We start from the raw sequence: 23,083 nt of genomic DNA, 5'->3' as shown, positions 1-23,083 counted from the left end.
ACCAATGTTTATTACAATTAATAATTCATTGGCTTTTTTGGTATATAGTTAGATATAGTTTAGGATATAACTAAAAAAATGAAAGAATGTGGCTAGGATACTCTTATTTAGACAGTAATATAGTTACGAAAAGTACAGTCTCCTATGTCATTATACTATTACAAAAAATTATTAATGGGCACATAACAATTTTGTGTTTAAAAATGAATATATAATAAACGAAAAGGTTCTGTTATTCTCAATTCCCTTGACATTTTTCTCTTTTTCTTATTGTGTCCACAAATAAAAATTATGTGCATATATAAATATATTTTGTTTTATTTTAAAAAGTGATAAAAGTGGAATTACTGGATCAAATTTCATAAACATTTTAGAAGTCTTAATGTATTATGTTATAATACATTATAAAATTATAATGACATTTATAAAAATGACTTTGACAAATGTGTACTTTACTCATATCATCATCATTATGATGAAAGTCTCTAAACAAGATAGTTGTCAGCTTTAAGAGCACTGTCAGATTTAAAAAGAAATGGGAAGCCATATGTAGAATTTGGATAAAAATTATTTAAGCCATAGCCTAAGTAGAAATATTTGACATACTTACCATAGATTGCCGTCATAATCCCCCATCTAGTTCTCTGTGTATTCAAGTTTTATTCTTTATTTCCAAAATTACTGTTCCCTCCATACAGATTGATTATGTTTTAAACTTCCTATTCATTTTCCTTAATTCTATGCACTCAAGGATGATAAACATGTTACTGACTTAGGACTGCAAAAATAAATATAAAGAAATAAAGAAAATAATAAAACATAAATATAAAGTCATGATTGGCATCCAAGATGAAAAAGTTTGCTGTTTCATGCCTGGGTCAATAAGATGGATAACTGATTTTATGAATCCTAGGAAATCTTTCAATTTTTTTTTCAGCTTGGGCAATTGCCATATTACATGAACTAGAAAAAAGAAGTAAAATTGTTACCCAAAAAAGAAAAAGACCCCAGTCCTTGTCTTACCTGAAAGACAAGGTTACAGATGGAAGATGGAGTGCGTTGTGTAGCAAATATTTTAAAGGATTTATTTAGGAAGATAAAAGTACACCTCCAAGAACAGGAGGTGGGCTGACCCAAGGGAGGAAAAGTGGCGGTCTTTGTTTTGCCCTTTCTCTCAGACCCTTGCTTAGAGGTGGTCTTTTGGTTGATTGATTGCTCACTCTTGCCCCTGGAATGCTTAGTCATGTCTGTTTCCTTTGCTCTTGTCCTTACCTATGATGCACACAGAAAAACCCATGGGGGCCCTACACCACAATGTTAATTTTATTACTATGAGCATTGAGTTGTGTTCGGTTAAGTTTTTTCCCCAGCTATCACTCAGTTGTAGCCCTCAGGTTCTAACTGGTTTCTGACTGGCACTCATTTAGAAGAAGTAAAGCCCCTTTATGCTGGAGGTGGGCAAAACACCGTCTTCCGGACCATCCTCCCTCTCCTTCATTTTATCTGCTGGTGCCCACATTTATCTAACTACCTAACAAAATAAGGTCAGTTTTCTCTTTCTAGAAAATTCTCTATTCCTAGTATCAGTGGTGTGCTGAGAGCTCATAGAAGTCTACGGAATTTTGTTGTGACATCTTCATGAATTTTACTTAATGGTTGTTAAATACAACTGTTATTAAAATTAAGCTTCACAATCATAATTAAATGAGCTATCATAAAACAAAGCTAATAAATATTGACATTTCTTCATTCCCTAATTATTCTACAATATTTTACTACTATTTTTTGATTGGAGATATTTATTTATATCTAACATATCTGATGGTGAAAACATTACACTGAACTTGCTATTATATGTTCTTAACCAACCCTGCATTCAGTGACATCATGTTGGTAGCCTGAACTCAGCATGGTGGGCATAGCTATCCTATAGAAACCAGTAAACACTACAAATCAAGTCTTCCTTTCTTGTTCTTCCAAAGAACACTTAAACATTCACCAGTCCATCATTTTATATACATTTATATATGCATATGTGTATGTGTGTGTGTATATATATATATATATATATATATATATGGATTCATGCACATTTCCTAATAAAATTTATGTAGTTTAAATATTTACATAAAAATAAAAATACACATTATGGAAAAGCACATTCAATCAAAGTTTGCTACTGAGGTGGAGAATATAAACGAGGTGTATGGCTGAAATGTCATGTATAAGTAAATAATATAATAAAACAAAAACATGAACTTGGAAGGACTGACATTATACAACGTGCTTTGAACTGATGGACATGAACAAGTCAATTTTCTACCTTCAGTTAAGAGAGAGAGAGAAAGAGAATTTTTGTAAATGTTAACCAATCTTATACACTTAATTATAAAACTAGTAGTTAAATGTTACCTTAAGGATTTAAAGTCAGCTAGAAGGATACACTGATTATATCCTCATGGTTCTTGGTCTGAAGCACTCAACTTGTTTCATGACTTAAGGTGTTTAAAATCCTCAGATAGACAACTGCCCAAAATGCTGAAAGTTTATCTGTTTTCCAACAATATGTATTGTACCTATCAAAATGTCTTGATATTGTAAAACCAGAGATTTTGTGTGTTTTGGTGCTATTTTTCTCTTTCTTTCACTTCTCCGTGGTTCCTGAAGAAGCAGCAGTGTATCGCAGACAGATGTCTTACGTCAGTGACTAGAGAGAAACCTCAGGAGATAGGTTACGCCATCTTTCAAAAAGGCCATTGTATTTATTTAGCTATTGTGCAGAAGTGTCTGTACTTCACTAAAGAAAAAGAAGAAAAAATCTATAATCACTAATGTCACTGGGGAGATGTGTTCTGAGAATGCACCTAGTTAGTGTTATGGTTGCCTAAGGAAACAGGGAGAAAACAATGACTAGGAAATAAAACTCAGATACTGCTGGAAAACTGAAATATTCTCAAGTAGAGTAGAAACTTTTGAGTGCAAAATTACTAAAGGAAATATAAAATAATTAGCATTAAATTTTGGAGAAAGTAAGAAATAAGTTGGCATTACATTTGGTCTTTTCTTACTATAAGATTCCTAGCTGCTATGATGATCAAAATATAAACCATTTAGATACTAAAATAGTGTAGAGACAGTTCAGCCACACTGAAAATATGAAATTGTATATTCCTTGAGTGTCTCTTGTATTTCTTAGCGTTGTTCTCTTTAGAAGCCAAGTTTATTCTGATATCTTGTAACCTAATTAAAATGTAATTGTCCTTTTATCTAGCCAACAGAATCCATCTTTATTTCATTGGAAGTTATCCTTTTATCTGTAAAAAGATGAATTTTAACATATAATATATGGCCAGAATATATTTCATAAACTTAAGGTAACTTTAACTGGGAAAAATTTTGAAGAAAACTATACAAAAATAGCTACAATTCCATTGAGAATTTAACCCAAATTACATGCCTTGGGGACATGACCTACAAAGAGACAAAATTATTTATGTCACATAGGTTTATGAGTACACAGGGTGATACCTCATATTTGTTATTCAGCAGAAAGAGCACTGAATGTAAAATAAGACCCAGTTTCCAAGTCCTGAGATACTTACCCTTGAGATGGCTTTGGGAAATTAATTTAAATGCTATTTATTACCTTACACAATGAAAATAATAAACTTTCCCTTAAGCTTTGTTCAAAAAATCTTGCATGTAACAATACTTTATAAAATTCTATGATTATTTTTACTGACAATCATATACCACTCCTGACACCTTAGAGAGAGAAACCAAACACATCCTAAACCTGGCAATAGCAATTGTGTTACTGTGTAATAACAATTTCTCACAAAAGTATCTTCCAAGAAGTTAAACATTTATCTGTTTGAATTAAATATTAGTAGTTTATGAATTAAATATAAAACTTTAAAAAGCCTTGCTGAATGAAATCATGCTGGAACTCATAGAATAAGGTAAAACTCTAATAAACAAAGACTTTGAATATTGAGTGCATATTATAAAAATACTATAAAAAGAAGTACAACAATGCTGCTGAAAATTTTCCTAAAATTCAGTGTAGGAGATCATCTGTAGTCAAAGATTAAAAGTTTTGAATGTGATATGTAATGGTGAAGATTCTTTTTTTTTAATTTATTGAGGTAGGCATAATTCTAAGAATATACCTACCAAGATTTTGGTTCCCTGATTCTTTTGCAGATGAAATTGAGTTCTCAAATTAAGATAACCAGGTTCACAACCAGGTGAACCCTTTAAAATTAGAGAGAATTCCCTGGCTGGTAGAAAAGGAAGGTTAGGAAGAATCAAAGCATGAGGAAGATTTGACAGATTGTGGTTCACCTGAAGACTGGGGTTGGGGGAAGGGCATATGACAAAGATTTTCAGCAGCTTCTAGAAGCTGAGAATAACATGGATAACAGCAAGCAAGAAAATAGGGACCTCAGTCCTGCAACATCATAGAAATGAATTCTGCCAAACATCTAATGATCTTGGAAGCATACTTTACCCCAGAAACTCTACATAAAATCCCAGCCCAGACAGCACCTTGATTTCAGCCTTGTGGAGTAATAAACAGAAACTCAGCTGAACCTGCCTGAATTTCTGACCTATTGAACTATTAAATAGTGAGCGGTACTGTTTTAAGCTACCAAGTTTGTGATGATTTGTTACTTACCAATAGAAAACCAATACATTCATTCAACAAATAATTTGTGTGTGCCAGCAAGATTTGAGACACTATGTTGAATGAAGTGAGCAAACAGGTATTAATCAAATATAAAGGTTGCTTTCTGAAGAATACACAAATTAATTGAGAAGATAAGATCCATAAATAAACAGCCATATAATAAGATAGAAGGGCATTACAGAAGACATACGGATAAAAACGCTATGGATACAAAATATTTGAAGGGAAAAAATGATGAGAGTGTTGATGAAGACATTTTTATAAAGACTGTGTGAGTTTCAAATATCAATTGAAATATTTATTAGTTGTGCATTTTTTAACTGTAAATATCCTGACGAACTCTGAGAAATACAATGGAAAAGATAAATTGGGATTATATAGACATTAAATGATTATGTAAGAAATGTGGACATTATTCTTTATAAAGAACAGAATTATCAACTGTGATTGTCATTGGAATGGCCTGATTAGAGAAGTATTCCTGGAAGAATAAAAATGAAAGCATTATAAAATGGATTAGAAAGGGAAAACGTCTCCTCAGAAAACCAGGTTAAGGATCTGTTTAAATATCATGGTAAGTGAAATGTGGCCTTAAATTTATATATATATAAAAAAATACATATATACATATTATATATACACATATATATACACACACACACTCACATGTATAGTGGCAAATATAAATAGGAACAAAACACTTTGAGAGATATCATAAGGTTATTTTAAATAAAACAAGAAAGAAATGAAAAGGAGAATGAAAAAAGTATGCATATATATATATTTTTTTTTTTTTTTGTCTTCCTCTCCTTTCTTGCTTGCTTTTTGAAATCTCAGGATATACTGTGTCTGAAATCCTGGGTCTAGGTATGCAGGCAGGCAGAGAATAGCACCATATTAATTCAAATGTAAGCAGATGGGGAGGAGAAGTTTGTTTGCATTATAGAGAGTGGGTGGTTTTAAAGCAACTATTTCAACTTTCAGTGGGTTGTTCAAACAAAACTATGTGTCCTACTTATGAAAGTATAGTTTTGAAGTTCTCAGAGATAAAGTTTTTCTTTGAACTTCTCTAAAGTTATGTCTAAAATTGTTAAATCTATAATGAGCAAAATTCAGTAAAAATTATCAAATAGCCTAAAGGATTGGGGAGACAAAAATAAGATTCAAGACTCTCCAATACGAAAGGGTCATGTTAAACACCCAATAGTTTCCACTTGAATCCTTGAAAAGGTACTCCCCAAGAATGAATTCCAGTTAAAAAAAAGAATGGGGTCACAAAGATTGAAAATCACTCTCCTATATCTGAATGCTAGATTGGATTAAAATTCCTAGTCAAATCATTTGTCAGGAAGTTGGGGAGTCAAGATAAACTTTTTGCAATCTCACAGAATTGGGAGTGTAGAGGTGTCACCAAGACACAGGGGAGTTATAAACATTGTTTTTCTAATGCAATCATAGAAGGAAAACAACTTATAAGTAAAGGGAATCCAAAAATAGAAAAAAAGCTCTCCAAAGATTTAAACCCCAGTAGCAAAAAACAAAATCTCAGACTGGATTTAGAGGGCTGCCATATTAGAGGAAAATATTATCATGACAAGTTTCAAAATATCTTCACAATTTTTAATATACATCATTCAGTATTCATTAAAATATTATCAGGAGATAAAATCAAATGGGCAAAAGAAAAATAGAAAATAGAGTAAGACCCACTGGAGATGCAGACATCTGAGAAATTAAAAAAGGTTTTTAAATAACTGATTTTTCTGTGTCCCAGAAAATATACTACAAGCTGAAAATTTCAGCAGAGATCTACAAGAAGAAGGAGGGAAAAGTGGGAAGGGGGTGGGGACTAGAGAAAGGAATTATTGAACCAAAGAATATAATAAATGAACCTTAGGGTCCAATTGATTATTTTAATAGAAGATTAAATACTTCTAAAGAGAGGATTGGAATGCATGACAAGAATAATCCCTGGGAAATAAATAACTGGATGGAAAATAAACAGTCGGCAACAAATGGAAACCAAATCAGAAAACTGCAGTTTTACTAGATTAGAAACACACAGCCTATTTAGAGACTCTGTCCAAAATGATAATGAAAAAGCAACCAACTGGCTATTATGTCTGTATTATAATATGCAGTGAGAGCTACTGTTTACTGCATTGGAAATGAGGCAATTAGCTGTTGTGTCAAGAGATCCAAAAATCATAATTTTGTTAAGAGAGCCCATGACCTTAAAGACTCAAACTGCCTATGACAGTGAGGGGCCACCAGAGTTAAAAAAGACATGATTCAGAAATAGAGTTCGCTGCTTCCTCTGATGAGATGTGACCCCAAGATTCTCTGCCCTTACTGCGAGCTGTCTTTATGGCCCAGAAGGTTGCCCACCTTTCTGTTACTGAAAGGCTAATGCTCCTTGGCAAACTTTGGAGGAGGCTCATATCCTGCTACATAAATCTGTGTGGTATAATAGGTGTATCATTTTGAAGAACATCTAGAGAGAAAGGAGGCTATTACCACACCTGAGGCAAATCTTTTTTTGAGTTAAGGCAAAATAATTATTTTTACAAGGGAGCCCTACTCATGATCAGGCCACCCTTCTCTCTTTAAAAACTCTTATTCATACAATTAAAGAAGCATTAGATAGCAGAGAGATGTTAACCCGTAATTAAGGAGCTGCCTCCCTAAATTCCCCAATTGTACTACTAATAGGGCAGTTAAAACAACTTCCAAAGAGGAACTTCCAGTGAATTTAATTCTATCCAGCCTCCCAAGCCTCCATCTACTTCCCACCATCTCAAAATCCCCAGGGTGTCTTATATTGGCAACTAAGTCATCGAGGAGTACCTAATGATTTAATTTCAGGAGCACTCTTCCCAAGCAATGAGAAGACATACTAAATTCCATTAAAGTGCCCCATCCTTAGAAATGTTCCTAGCCACAATCCTGAGGGATCCTCAGAGCCTTGATCTCATCAGCTCCATCTCAAGCCCCTCCCCTGATTTGCACCAAGGAAACCAGTTCAACCCCTCCCATAGGAATTCAGCTCATCTCTTGAAGCTCTACAACACCCAGAGGAGAATTCCCAGTACACTACCTTGGTTGTCCATTGGAATCAACAAAATTCCCGGCATTTACTGACTCTCTTAAACACAGAACCTCAAATGATTGACATGCCCAGGGATCTCTAAATATAAATCATCCCCTCTCAACTTATGAAGAGTCACTAGTTTTAAAGTCCTAGTCAAGTTAATTAAATAAGATGTCAGAATTGGAATCATTTGACTGAGAAATGTTGCTGTGTTATTGTTCCTCTGAAACTGAAATTCCCCATAATTGGAATAGATGCCATCTCAGGGCTATCTACTGATTGGAAAAAAAAAGAAATCTGTAGCCTTATTAGGGGATCACACTGAATGGAAACCCATTGGTTTACCTATGCTGGTTAAAATAGCTAACACCCCAAAATACCAGTTGAAACAAGAACCAGAAAGACTATGGCCATACATACAAGATTTATTGAAAGAGGAGCCATAATATCCACAATCTATCTTTTTAACAGTCCCATGTAAAAATAAACGGAGGCTCACCACTGATTATTGTGAAAATCTTAAAGCTGTGGTTCCTCCCATCGAAGCACCCATATTCAATATTATTGAGATGAATGAGGACATTTAAAAGTCTCCAGGAAATATTTTTTCATCATTGACTTAGTCACTATGTTTCATCCTGTTCCTATTATTATAATTTCCCTGTTGCAATTTGCCGTCTCCATTGAAGAACGTATCCAACATTCCTTTACCTGTTTGACTACACAATATTCAAATAGTCCTGCCGAGGCCCACAGTCTTTGTCTTCAAGAAATGGATAATATGTCCATTTTGATTTCCACTCTGCTAATATTTTCTTAAAGTCCAAATAACTAGGGGCCATCCAGGCCAATTTGGATATCATGGTGGCAGGACATCAAGCCAGAGGCTGGGCTACAGTCCTGCATAAAAACCAAAGGCCAGCAATTTTTGTTATATTGGGGAGCATTATCTGGTCAGTAGATGTACAACACATTCCTGGGGGGATTAAGCATCAGCTACATTACTACTAAAAACCCCAAATACCTTAAAACAGGCCCAACATCTGCTGGGTCTCATTGGGTTTTAGAGGCAACATATTCCTTATCTGTCTATTATGATAAAGCCCATCTATCAAATTACCCATACATCATCCACTGTTATGTTCCTTGGAGCTTGACCAACTGGCCACCCTACAGGCCTTGCCTTTGGCATTGCTGGGGTCCAACTTTTGAGTAGAGGCCCTGGTCACCAAGGGCTACCTCTCTTAAAGCCTATGGACACAGCCTATGGGATTTTAGTCCTGGTGGCTGCAGGAGGCAAACACCTGGTACACATTTCTGGAGCAGTACCTCCTGGCACACTGGACACTCCTAGAAACAGAAGTCATTACAGGATCCTAATCTGTTCCTCTGCATACATTGGTGCCCATCATTCAATGGATAAAGAACTATCACCTATGTGGCTCAGCATGGACACAGAATCCTCATGGATTCTGTTAAAATGAAAATGGTATCTTCAGGATAGGGCTAAATCTGGCATCAAAAATGTTTTCACACTGCAGGCGGAGGTGACTCGGCCCATCTTCAACCCCACTGTAAAGTGAGGAGCTCCTTGGGATCAACTATCTGACGAGAAGAGACAGTCACTGATGGCATCACCATTATCACATGTGATGGAGCTCCCTGGAAGATGACTGTTCCACCTGGCTGCTGGCATCTCCCTCACGTGGGGCAGCACCCACAGCTTGGCCCAGTTAGCAGAATCACAGGTCATTCCCAGTTATCAGCTGTTTACCTTTTTACAGATTCCTAGCGGGTAGACTTGCCGCTTTTTCCAGACAATAGAAAGTGGACAATTTCTTTACGTAGGGTAAAGAACTAAGAAGATAGCCCATTTGGCAGCAATAAGGAGCATTCGCACTGGGTGGCTCATTTCTCTGATTATACCAAGGCCAGTACACCCAAGGCTCTCTTCAGTAATCCAGCTGATAAACAGGCCAGGATTTCCCTGGCTTAGTCTTCCTCAGTTCTGTTGCCATGCAAGTCTGAGCCCATAAGATATTGGCCCAGGGGGAGTCTTTTCTTTGGTGGATTGGGCCAAAACTAAAACATTTCTCTAATACAACCCTACCAAATTCAGTTCTTGATAAATGTACACACTATAATGCAATCTGCCATTGGCAACTCATGATGTATAAGACTATTCCCTGGGAAAATATTCCCTAGGTGGCAACTAGAAGATATTGGATTTCTTCCCCCTTCAACAAGGGTCACGTGATACATTCAAACAATGGTAGATGACCATACTGACCTCCTGCTGGCCTTTCCTACTAGGCATTGCAATGGCTGCAATGACAATCACAGGCCTTTCTACAATCATCCTTGTCCCCTTTGGGATTCTATCATTATTGATTCAGATCAGGGTTCTCTTTTTATAGCACATATAGTGCAACAATTGGCCCTGCAACAGAGTATTCAATAAAATTTCCATCTGGCATATCGCCCCCCGGCAACTGGCTTAATTAAAAGACATAACAGTCTTCTTGAACAACTGCTTTTTTAACTCCAGTCTGGCAAATGTACTCCTATATGAGTCTTAGTTTTGTACCAAGCCCTAATTTCCCTTAATTCTAGACCTTTGGGCAGACTTACGCCACATGCTAATTTTTATGTACGTTCCCAGGAAGCTTCTCTGTATTTAAAGGGGGACAGGCCTCATCTTTATGGTTAGGGGGATTCTTTACATGAGGCCCTTTAATAAAACCTCCCCCTGTAAATAAACATTTTGAGTCTTGCTCCATTGCACGGGAACTGGAAACCAGATCAAGGACCGATATTCTTATGACACTCATTAATGAGAGATTGCCCTACAGTCCTGGCATTTGCCACTCTTGCTAGAGGACCCATTTTAGCCTAAATTACACCACTTAAAGACCTTCCTTCCACACTATTCATGCTATAAGGGATGGATGATTAATCTGGTCTCCCTCTCTGATTCTCTTCAGGAAGTGGAAATTATTGTTCCAGGGCCATTTTTACAGACAGTATGACAACCAAGAAGGGAAATAAGGAGCCCCACTTGGCCAATGGAAATCACATTCAAAAATAATTATGGAAACAAGAACCTGTTCCACCATGCTAGAAACCAGACAATCCCTCTTTGGTGATAATTCATCCTGGAGGGTAAGAGACATCAAACAATAAAAACCCTGTAAGATGCAGCGGCCTACCACTCTGCTGGCTCTTGGTCTTGTGATGATTGATATTGAGTGTTTTCTTGGCAGCTGATTGGGAGGCTCAAACCTTCCAAATAAGCCATCATTTTAACCGAACAGGGCAAATACAAGGTCCACATACCACTGAGTTTAACTATTGCAAGCCTTACAGCCCAAGGGGACCTCACTGGCTTGCTCTTCACAAATCAAACCAATAACTGAAACCAAAGGCACACAGTAATTGACTAAAGTGAAGGACCTGCCTACAGATTCATGCTGTGGCCCCAGCCTCAACCTTGGATATTTTAATTGGAAAACATCCTGACATCTTATTAACCACATTCACCAAAATCAGGCCTCACAATTTTAAATCAGTTCATAGCAGAACTCGTTTCGTCACCAACCTGAACGAAACCTTGGTCTGTTAGGAGCTTTTAGATTCAGCCGCCCTTAATTGGAACTTTAATGGTGGCAGTTGGGTCACTGTGCTTTGGTCCATTGGTGGCAGTGTCACAGACGTCATCATCATGTTTACAAACAGTGTACCTCAAAAACCTCTTGATTTAACATGTATTTTGAAGTCCAGTTTACATACATAAGCTGCTTTCATATTCTATGAGCAGCTCTGGCTCACTATGTGAGAGAGCTACTAAAACATGACCACATCAGTTCTAGCTGGTAGCTACCTGGGGAAGATGTTCCAGTCCCACGTTCCTCTAGCCCAAGAGCTTGCTGGTGTCTCAGAGGATATTGCCCCAACCCATGACTTTGCCTCTGCTTATTAACCAACTACTAAGAGTCCCAACTATGCCAGAGCTGGGCAAGTCTCACCTCTCATAGGAGACTTCAGATACTGCAGGTGTTCCAGTGAATCAGGGCACCGCTAAGTCCTATTTTAAATGATGAGACCAACCAGACTGGAGTGTTTTCCAAGCATTCAGTTTGCTTACCCCGTGTTTCAAACTTTTATTGTGATACCTGTAAAAGGGTAAAGTCTGGTCTTTATAATTCTAACTTATATAATGTTAAGTGTCTATGTAATGCCTCTGCCGTATCTCCAGGGCTAAAGTTTTGCTAATATCATTCATTTTTCCTGCCCAACAGGTAGGTGACTTTATCAAATTATCAATGCTGTGTTTTCTCCTACGTGTATCAGAATATGTTGGCCTCTCAATGCTCAAACCACTTATTCCCCACTCTCCTCATCCCCTCCCTTCTCCACGTTAGTCAATACCCATCTCCACCACCACTTGCAACTCTTATATGCTAACAGCTCCTAACCTGTAGTTACACAGCAAAGAAAATCCAAGCAGATTTCCCCAGCCCCTTAGACTTTTACACAGACATCCAACATTGCATATCTTTAACTGAACTAGCCTTTCATGCTTTGACTATCTATAATTATTGAATGTGCCATCAGCCTGCTTCCACATATCCCATACCACACATTTATCCAGCTGTCAGATAGATTTTGGGAAAGTAAGACTCCTTTCAAACCTCTACCTTCCTTGTTTCTGGGGTGTCTCCTTATGGCAGATGGTAACGGCTCTCATGTCTCCTTCACATCACAAATGAGTCTAAGGGACAACTTTGCATCCTCACCGTAAGTCCAACAAACACCATTTTCTTACTCCAGTCCTATTCTTTAGTAATTTGCAATATGTTAAGAAATTATAATTTCCTAATCTAAAGATAACTCTACAAGGCATTATTGTGGCCCTGTGTTCATCTTCTTTAGTTTTCCCTTCCATTCCCCTCAAGCTTCAAGTCACATAAATATATTTCAGTCTCTCTCGGTCTTTCTATTTCTATATATGTTAATCATTCGTCCCCAACCCTGGCCAAATGTCATCAATATACACATTCACACCTATAATATTAGGACCTGCCGCTACGTCGGGACTTGTTGGAATAACTGCAGACACCATAGCTCTAATCCAACGGTCAAAATGCAGTGTCACTAACTGACCCATGTCTGAAACTCTAATATCTCATATTTTTAAAGTATAGCAAATATGAAGCCAGCTTAAATAAAGCCAGGGCAACCTGGTAAAAATATTTTTAACAATAGGTTGTCCCTTGATTATTTATTAGTTAAACAAGTTTTTTTTTTTAATATTAAGACTTGTTACACATGTATTAACAATATTGGTCAACTGGTCACTCTAACAAAAAAAAAAATGTGTTAACCATGAAATCATCATTATTATCAATCAATCAGTCAATAAATAAATAACCCATACCTTTGGCACATTCCATTATTCAACCAAAACGTTACTAGAGCTTCCTATCATGACTGATTTTTTTTCTCCTGATTAACACCAAACAAATGGGGAGCCTAACTACTAACCAGCTTCGAGGACCCCTCACGTTTCTACTTGGTTTCTTTTTATTGTCATAAAATGCTTTCTGTGTTGTTCAAAGCAACTCATGCCCTACCCTCTGGAAGTTTCCCACTATTCAGGCCAATGAAACACCTCAAATAATTGAGCTCAGAACTGATGCCAAGACATCAAGGCATCAATTATAATATATATTTCCTAAGTACTGTTTTGAGCCAGTTTTGAAGTTATAGTTAAAAATTTTAATTCTCTTTCACAACTTGCTGTGTTCCCCTAACTCCAAACATTTCTTTTACCAGGATTCTGTTCTCTGGGGTTGTGATGCACACACACACCAACTGCCTTGATCATCAGGAGCCCACATTCTGGGACCAGGTAGGAGACAACTAAGTACAGCCTTTCTACCCTATAGATCACAAAATTGCTCAGATTATCTCATCTTCAGGAAGCCTACTGAAATGAAGCTACTCCTAACCCACTTGCCATATATATATTTGCCTCTACAGCTCAAGCTTGCTGGTTACACTGTCCTTAGTTACAAACCCCTGTGTGACCCTGTGTGGTAGTCTTCTATGTTTGGGAACTGTAAGTAACAAAGAGTCCAGTCTTTCATCTACCCAAGTATCATTGTGTTGTATTTCACCATAAAGTGAATTTTTAATTCTTAAAATATACACAATCAACACAAGAGTGGTAGCTCTTATAAAATACCTGAACACCAAAAACAAAACAATACAGTATTATCTGTTTGTCTATGGTGTTATGTTTTATCTAAATCCTGGGACAAAACAAAGAGTTTTCTTAAAAAGAAGAAGTATAAATGATACGTCAAAGAGACAAAATGGAATCAAACACAATGCTTAAAATCAGAGCACAAAGAAAAAACAGTGAAAAAAAGAATAAATGCAATGAATAGATTGCAGTTACAAAGATGATAGATTTTACTCCAACTGTATCTAGAATCCCTTAAATGTGAATAAACATGGGTTAAAAGACAGAGATTATCATATTGGATTAAGAAAGAAAGACTCAATTATATTTTATTTACAAGAAACACAATTTAAATACAAAGACTCATAGGTTAAAGATAAAGAGATGATGAAATATATATACCTTGTTAACATTACTCAGAAGAAAACTGGAGAAGCTATATTACTTTCAGACAAAGTGACTTCTGACCAAGGAAGAGTATCAGAGATGATGTTATGATTACATAACAACATTTCTCTAAGAAAACATACAAATCTTAAACACACATGTATTTAACAACGAAGCATTAACATATGTAAGGCAAACAATGATAGAACTGAAAGGAACAATAGACAAATCCATTTTTGTAAGAAAATTCAACATATCTCTTTCAATAATTGATAGCTCAAGCAGACAAAAACTCTGAAGATATAAATTACAGGAATAGTGTTATCAATAAATCGATCTAACTGACATTGATAAAATACTCTATTGAATAATAGAATGTGCATTCATCTCAAGCACTCATGGAACATTTGCTAAGATAGACTACATTGTGGATCTTAAAACACAACCAAGGAACATTTAAAAGATATATATAACAATAATATATATATAACAAAGTGACAAATGTAATATAATTCCACTTATATGAGGTATCTAACATAGTCAAATTCATGGAAACAAAAAATAGAATAACAATTATAGGAAAATGGGAAGTTGTTTAATAGGTACAGACTTTCAATTTTGCAAGGTAAAGAGTGATGGAGATGGATGTGGTGATGCTTGCACAACAAAGTGAGTGTAATTAATGCTACTAAACAGTACAGTTAAACATGGTTAAGATGGAAAATTTTATGTTATGTGGATTTCAGCATAATTTTTAAAAAGATGAGTAATTGTTATTATCTCACAAACATTAAAAAATAAGAAGGAACATTGCAAACAACACTATGCCCATAAATTTGATATTGTAGATAAGGTGAACAAATTCCATGAAGATAAAACACATAAATTTAATCAAGAAAGATAGTTAACCTGAATAATTCTATCTCTGAAAAGAAATCAAATTGTTAACTGCTTTTGATAAAGGAAAAGAAAATTTCAAATGTTTTCACTGGTGAAGTTGACTTAACATATTTAAGATTTTATAATGTCAAAACACCAACTCTATAAAATCTTTCTGTAGAAAACAGAAGATAAGGAAACAGTTCCTAACGCCTTATGAACCCAGTATTACTCTACTACCAAACAAAAGACATTACAGGAAAAGAAAATCACAGAAGTATGTTCTCATGAACAGCATTAGAAATCCATAAGAAAATATTAACAAATTAAATTCAGTAACATAAAAAAGATAATACAGGACAAACAAATGGAGCTCATTCCAGGAATATAATAAGGCTGGTTTATAATTCATAAAGCAAATTACGCAGTCTATAATATTGTCACATTAAATTATAAAATCATGATTATCTTAGTAGAGACAAAGCAATCAACAATTTAACTCTTATTTATGCAAAACTTCTTTTTAAAAAACTAGGAGTAGGAACATTTATTTTCTAATCTATTAAACAGGATACACGAAGGACTTAACAGCTAATACCATACGTAGTGGTGAGACGGCACACCTTAGCTTCAAATGCCAAGCATGCACATCCACTCTAACTACTCCTATTCCACATAATCCTGGATGTCATGTTTTGTTTAATAAATAAAGCAGGAGAAAGATGAAAAAACTACACTAAAGCACATCATAATCAATGCTTTCAAAATAAATGATTAAAAGTAAAATCATAAAAGCAGACTCATTACATAGAGATGAACAAACATAGTAAGCTGATAGCAAATTTCTTGGTGACTTAAAATTTTATACCTTAAAAAATCTATAATACAAGAATAATGGCATGATAAAAATATGTTTTAGTTGAGAAAAACCAGCATTAGAAAATAAGAACTACAATACACATAAAAGAAATTCCTTTAGACAGGTGAAAAAAATGATACCAGGTGAACTGACACATAGGAATATAGAAATCTGGAAATATTAAATATGTGGTAAATGTAAATTGCCTTTTCAATATTTTAATTTTTTCAAGTGGTCATTTGATTGACTAAAAAGCAGTAGTATTCTGTTGTAGTGTTTATACTACCTACAGAAGTCAAATTAAGACTAAAATTTATACTACCTATAGAAATCAAATTAATAGCACAAATGCTAGGAAAGGAGAAATGGGTGTAAGTAGTTGCATGGCTTCACACTATATATGAAATGTTACATTATTTGAAGATAGACCATTATTATTTAACAACGCATGTTATATACTCTAGAGAAACAAAAGAGAAGTGTAGTTAATAAGGTAAAAAAGAGAAAAATAAAATCAGATGTGCTATTTGTTTTAATAAAAATAACATGTAGTCTGGGTATACTAATGGCTATATAAATTGAAATATACAAATATAAAAGTATATCCTATTTATGTAAAACAGAATGAACAAAATTTTAAATACATGTATATTTTAAAAGATCAAAATCATATCACAATATTACAAGTATGAAAGTAAAAGAATAATTTGTTTTACTTTGTATACTTGTGTATTGTTTGAAACATTTATAGCAATAATATTTATTGTTTATTGTACAGATAAAATAAAGAAAAAATAATTGTTAGTAGTCTATCAGGATACCTGCATTCAATAAAATACCCCATATATTGACTGCATTCCTAGGAAGCTCATATAAAATGAATATAATATCAATGTTTTTAAATTATTAAATAGAAGAATGTGCACCTGAATTTCTTTATAACTGCAAATGCTTTAGAAGTGCGTAATTGTTAAACAAGATAAAGTAGTCTATTCAAAAATTAGATGAAGGGACAGCGGGGTTGTAGTTAAGGAGACGTTGTGAGAACAGGAGAGTTTTTAAAATTACTTTAATAATCAAGCATATTAAGAATATGTCAAATCTGTGATCTTGTCAGGAAATTAATAGCAGGAGGAAGTAGAGGGGTTTACAAAGGGAGATCACAGACTAGGCATTTGTGTTATATGAATTAAATAGAATTATTTAGGCAAATGATTTCTTCAGGCTAAGATAGTTTAAAACTACATATTTGAACATTCAACATCAGTTTAGCACCCCAGGATCCCAAGGCTCAGTTATACATCCTGCTAATCCCCACTTCTTTTGACTATATGAAGGTTTTATATATATATACATATACATATATGCACACACACAAACACATAATAAAGAGCATGTATTTGGCCCTGTCATTTCCTACAGCTTTTTCTTTATATTTAGTAAGTAAAAATATTTTCCATTCAGTTTTCTAGACCTCTAAAAATTATCTCTCAGATGTTTTGCAGTGTACTTTCCCACTTGCGTATGTAATGCACTCCACAAATGTGTATAAACATTAAATGAGTGAACATTGAAACAGAATGTGACATTGAGAAAGCAGGGGTTGTATTCCCCGAGAATTTCAATATCTTACTTCACTTTTAAGACATGATCTTCAACAATAGGCTTTCTAAAATATTGTTTAATCTGTCATTTTTCTTCCAAATTAAGCATACTGTTTGTTGACTTATTTTAGTCCAGCTAAGCGTCTAATTAGCCTCACAGTTTAGAATCCAGAAAGCCTCAAGATTTTCTGTCTATATTAATTTATGAGATCTACATTTGTTGTCACTAGAAGCAGTAATTTTAATATTCAATTTTAGATTTAGAAGATACTGAATCTAAAATTGAATAAAATAGACATATAATTCAATTTAAAACAAGTTAATAACATTATGACTTTTTTCAATTTTATTTTAGAATCTAAAACCATCAAAGGTGTATTAAGTAGTAGACATTTCAGTACTTTAAATAATTGCATTAATAAATATAAGTGACTAAAAAATTCTACTAATCCCAGGTTGCAGTTTAGATATTGAAGTTGCTATTGTTATTTTCAATAAAATCCTGATTCCTTTCAGTATCAGTACCATTGTTAACTAGCTATAACAAACGCACTGCTTCAAAATTTTGGATATTTAACAGTTTTAGTTTATTGATTTCAGGATACTCAGTATTTGCTTTATTTTCAAAACAACAAGGAAATATATCTTGACAAATGTCAATAAGAAGACAAATGATAGCTGTAATTTTTTTGTGTTTATTAAGTGTAAGTCACTCCTTAGACCCATTAAATCACTAAAACTTCACAAGCATCTTATAGCTAGTCATTGTTATTATTATTATCATATTATAGTAATAGAAAAAGCATGTTGAAGTTCAGAAACTTTCCAGAAAAGATAAAATTACTAAATAGCAAAACCAGTTTTTGAACCTAGGGAGTCTCACTGCAAAACCTATACAGCACTGTTAACCACAGTTATAAATTATATATTATAATTTTATATAACTATATAAATTAATAATATGCTATGTGAATAATATAATTTTATTATAAATGTATGTAATATATAAAGCATATATTTTATTTATCATATGCATAGATAAGAGAGAACTAATGAAGATAAATCTACCTAGGTCCTTTCCCATTGTGTGAAAATCGGGCTCTACAATTAAAGATAGTGTGTAATGCAAACTTTTTATAAAAAGTTAGTTACAAAGCAGCTTAAAGAATTAGAAAGTAGAATATATATAGATAGACATGTGAGGAAAAACAAATTTTAAAGGAATGGCATTCTCATGTAGTGATTTTTTTTTCTTTGTAAAGGGGAAATATAAATTTTGAGACTTAAGAATAAAATTTAAGAAAATCCTTTCATTAATAGCATGTATTTAATAAAATAGCAAGTTCTCTCCTGGCTTAATGATTTTGTACATTTTCTTCTTTCCAGAATGCTCTTACTGGTCAAACCTCTCCCCTACCCCTGCCCCAAACACAGTCTGTACTTGGTTTAATCCAATTTGGTCTCCAAGTCTCAGGTTGAATATCATTTTTCCATGGTACTACCTCATTACCACTTGTATTTTTCTTAATGTTTTCCTTGCAATTAATTACAACTTGACATTTAAATGTAGTTTTATGAATGTGAATATGCATATAGTCAACTAGGTTCTCCTACAAACTTGATAAATGTTTAAATATTAAATCCCTCTTCTTTTTTAATGTGGACTTGTCAGAATGTCTGGAAAACAGAATGTATTGAGTAAATATGTCTTTAGTAACTAATCCTACATTTATTAAATGTTTCCTGGATTCAGATTTCTTCATATGTATTATACTGTTTAACTCTGACAACTCTGTGGTATGATTATTTATTCCTCTTTCGTGGGTAAGATAATGATCTTCCAAAAAGTTAAGTGATTTTGTAAAGGATACAGAGTTTGTAAGTAAAAGGGAGTAGAAGGGCAGCATTTGACCCAAAATGTATGCTTTACTAGAATATAAAATTCACGTTTGTATTAAACCACCTTCTCTTTGGTAGTGACAGGGTTCTGGAAATAGTGCAAACTTTTCTCTATGCGTGGATTTGTAAATTAACAAAATGAATCTAAAATCCAGATGTAGGACAAATGACCGAGAATGCCAAGAAAATTCTAAGGAAGAAGACATAGTATAGAAGTACTGAGAAGAGTTGGAAAATAGGTTAACACCGCAGAATGAAGAGCCTAGAAACCAATCTATATGGAGAGGTAGCATTTCAGATCATTGAAAAGAGGCTGAATTTTCTTAATAAAGGGTGCAGTATGGTGACTGTCAGTGTGAATACAATACAGTAAAATAAAATCAGATTCCTTAATTCACCATACTCATGCATATTAATTCCATGTGCATTAAATTACTAAATATAAACATTAAAATATAAATGTTTTTCAATCGAGGAAAATGAGAAGTAATTCCTGAATAACACACAAACACACACACAAAGTAACAGAGCACTTTTACTGTATTAAATAATAATAATAAGTTGCACTGCCAAAAACACCGTAAAATGTGAAAAGGCAGTTCTTAGAACAGAAACAATTGTGTGCAATGCATATAACCTTTTTCTAGGGAAGATTTTCTTTTCCCTCAGAATAAGCAGAATTACTGAACTTCATTGAAGAAATAAAAAAGGAGAACAATTTTAAGTTATTACATTCTGAAAATTGGATTTTAAAAATGATATAGAAGATTAAGGTCTTGAGAAAAACAATACCAAAGATGCTAAAAGAAAATGTAAGAGCTTATGCTGAGTGGAAACATCCTTGAAGTCTGTGCCCCCAGATTTATGTTGTTGTTCTGTTTTGTTTGGCTTAAAAAAGAAAAAAACTTGCCAACCATCCAAGTACCTACAGGGTGCCCAGGGCCTGTGGATTATCCCCTGATGGATTGTGCCAGTGATGTTTAGTCTGGGTTGATCTTTTTGGAACTGCATGTGTTGAATACTATAAATAAACAAACAAACAAACCTGAGTTTGGGGATGGGGCCTCATTCTCTTCCCCACTTGTGACCAGGGTCTGGATTTCTTTTCTCAAATTCAAGGTCATGTATTGGAGTTTCCTATGTCTCATGTCCATCTTAGCTGCTCCTTTATAGCCTACTGCTATGATCTGTGTGGCTTATAATATTACCCTCCACATCTGGAAAAGATCCTGATACAATACAGCTGTTCATTGAATGCTTTCACTCCATGAATGGAACTCTGATGACAACTGTCTCTTTACTGTTACTTGCTATATTTTCCAGGTACTCTGTTCTTGCTTCTTGTAATTCACTTTGTTGCAGAATCTGCAATGCTCACTGTCTCCAAGTTTCTATCTTCCTCATTGAAAGTAAGTTAAGATTCACATCATTCTCCAAGTCTACTTTTTTCCACTGCAGAGAAAATAAATCAGATGCAGGCATTCCATACACGTATTTTCAGTACTACTTGGTGCCATGCAGAATCCATCCCTGTTCAAAACAAAGGTCCTTTTCCCTGCAGCACTTAAACATTGCCATAACTTTTAAGACACTAGGTGGGCTTTGTTAATTAAAAATAAAATAAAATTGAACTTTTTACTGTATTTCCTTAACTACATCAGATTCATGGATAAAGTCAAGCTTAAGAAGGATAATTCAGAAATACAAGGGTTCTTAAGGATAATAGGAAATTTTTGCAACCTACACATATAACTCAATGCCAGCTTTAAAAAATATAACAGATTTGAGTTTCCATTATTTTAAATATGCAATGAATAAAAGAGTGAAACATAGTGACCATGAATTTAATTTAACCACAAGGAAGAATTCTCTGAAAAGAACTAGCATAAATATCTGTGAGTAATTACCAAATCCATTTGGGAAAAAAAAAAAAAAACCCACATTTGTTCATGTAAAGTCAGCGTGTTTTGTTTTGTTTTTCCAGATCATTCGCCAGAACACCAATAACCAAGTAGCAACAGAAAAAAAAAAAAAAGCTAAAAAAAGTTCAGGACACATATTTTCCTTCTTTTTGCATTGCCCATATTTTTTTTTCTCTCTGCTTTTAGTACCATTTCCCTGCACCATCATTCCGGAAAATGCCTTCAAAATTATGCTCAAGACTTAGCAAACTCCAAGAAGAGTATGTGAATTAATTCATAAATTTAATATACCACGTTATAATATTGTGAATAAAAACATTAGACTCACGCTGTCTGGTGTTGGAAAATGGTTTTCCAAAGATGGCCTCAGAAATATTCCCCATACCACATGCTCTCCTGCAATGAGATCTTTCCACTCTCTCATCAAGAAGGACTCTTACTTCTCCAGTCCCTGGAGACTGCGTGGGCTTTATGGATACTTTGATCAATATAATGACAAAGAAGAGATAGATGTGTAGCAATTAACTGTCCCGGCAGCTTCTTTTAACTGTCTCTTAGAAGGTATTTGCCATGTCAGAAATACAAATAAATATTCTGATACCACTCTTCCATCATAATCCCCCCAAAAATTAGATACCACAGGGAGTCCAGGGAGTATCTTTTTGCTGACGTGTGCCTGATGAGGCAATCTTGAAACTGGGTCTTCCAGCCTCCCTAGATGACTGCCAGAGATGACTGCCAAACCTTCTCCAAACCTCCAGATCCACAACATCTTATGCAAAATAATGGCTGTTTAAAGCACACCACGTTTTAGAGTGCTTTTTTTGAGGACCACATTGTATAACTAACTCAGCTAGTTTTTATTCCTTATTCTGCTTACTAGATGCATAGCTTATTGTCCTTATGTCTTGAATTCCTCAATTATAAAATGGAAAACACTGCATAAGAATGTTGTACGAACAAAATTAATATATGTAAAAATCACTTCAAACGTTAATGTGAACATAATAATTATAAAATAAATGGCAACTAACACAAATCACTGTTTTCTCACTCTGTGCCAGGCCCTTTGCGACACATTGATTATTCCACATGGATATATATGCACTAGTTATATTGTGATGGAAGATATTAAAATCATAACACATGTAGGATGAGCTCATGGACTGCATAACCTATGTTGGGTCAATATCCTTATATTTGATAGCAATTTCTTGAACTTTTGTTTGTCTCTAACAGACCACGTGCTCCTGGAGGCAGGAAGTTGTCTTTTTCACACTTCGTATCTTTTGAAGATTTTACTGTGCCTTCATCTAGTAAATGTGTGTTCAGTATTGAATGACTAAAGCAATGGCAATTTTGAAGTTAACAATTATGTCCAAAATCTAACAAGATTAATTGGCACATTTTCAGTACAGCTGCTACTATATTGTATCGAGGATCAAAAACTTAATTTTGGAAATACAGAAATTGAGGCACAGAAATATTAAAGTCTAATATTC

Source organism: Camelus bactrianus, chromosome 14, assembly GCF_048773025.1.
Source record: "Camelus bactrianus isolate YW-2024 breed Bactrian camel chromosome 14, ASM4877302v1, whole genome shotgun sequence".
Lineage (NCBI taxonomy): Eukaryota > Metazoa > Chordata > Mammalia > Artiodactyla > Camelidae > Camelus > Camelus bactrianus.
Note: the sequence above shows the minus strand (reverse complement) of the source record.